Source organism: Aptenodytes forsteri, unplaced genomic scaffold (assembly GCF_000699145.1).
Source record: "Aptenodytes forsteri isolate BGI_AS27 unplaced genomic scaffold, ASM69914v1 Scaffold57, whole genome shotgun sequence".
Taxonomy (NCBI): Eukaryota; Metazoa; Chordata; class Aves; order Sphenisciformes; family Spheniscidae; genus Aptenodytes; species Aptenodytes forsteri.
Genome location: NW_008796220.1, coordinates 3,369,029 through 3,370,300, shown reverse-complemented (window position 1 = coordinate 3,370,300; position 1,272 = coordinate 3,369,029).

The following is a 1,272-nucleotide window of genomic DNA, read 5'->3' as shown; positions in this document are numbered from 1 at the left end:
TCGTCTTTCTGAAGCTGATGTGGGAGGTGGGAACGGGAAGGAAGCAACGTGGAGGGGACTGATAGGGTGTCTACATGACATGGTAAGAAGGATGTGAATGGTAGCCAAAAAAAAAAAAAGGGCAGCAGAAGGAAGCTAAGGGAAAAAGGTAGAAAATAAGATTACTTTTAAATAAGCTGATGGCCCCTAGGGCGTTAAGAACATTGCAGTGGTTGCCAGAGCTTCCTCCTTCCTCCTTCCCTTACCCCTAAAAAAAAAAAAAAAAAAGTAAAACGCTTCGATGTACATAAAATTATGAAGTCTCTAAGCTGTCGGTTTCATAGAATGAATCCTAGTAGAAATAATATAGATACTGTTCAGTATGCAGGCAGGAATTTGAATTAAAGGTGGACTGAGAAGGGCAAAGCAAAAGACAGACCGTAATTTTGGAAGTTATACCTTCAAGAAAAGCAAGATTTTTGCATATGGGGCGAAGAAAGCACTGACAGTTACTCCATTTACCTCTATCGGTCACATTTATTAATTCCAGTTTGTACCATGGTACAAATCAGCCTGTCACCTAACAAACCTGCGCGTGTACTGGCAGATGAGTGGAATGACCGAACTGAACTCGCAAAAACCTACAATTAGGAGGTGTTGAAAAAAGAAAAGGTTAAAAGAAGAAAGGAAAGGTAGGTTAAATGTTCCAGCTCGCCTAGTCGTGCCCTTCCCCATCAACCTGTTGAGCTGAGAGAACACGGGAAGAGGAAAGCTGCCATTGCCCAGAGAGGGAAAACATAGGCCCTGCTTATAGATGGAAGGTATTTAACCACCTCGATGCATTTAACTATCCTGGTACGGTTGAAACAGTACAACTTGCTATATTGCAGTAAGGATCCACTGTATTTCCAAGGGCAAAAATGTACGCAGATAGCTATTTTACGCAGTGAGGGGAAGACACCGTACTACTTTCAAACACACCTGCTGTGCTGCAGCTGCAGAGATGAGGGTGCGCTGGTACGGGCACTGAGGGCAGACACCTGTGTAAGTGCACACATCCCCCTGCTACGGGGGATCCAGCCTCCTCTCCTCAAACCCTTCCCGGTTTTTAGCACTCGGAGCAGCCCTGAAGCCTCTCATCGCCACCCTCCAGCGACGCCAGGCGCTGAGGGGGAAGGGGGATGGCCATGGCCGCCCGGGCCCTCCCCTCAGCCGCCAGGCAGCACCTGCGGGAGGCGGGCCGGGGAGAGCGATCCCGCGGCGGGCTGAGGCGAGCGGCGGCGGCTTGCGGCG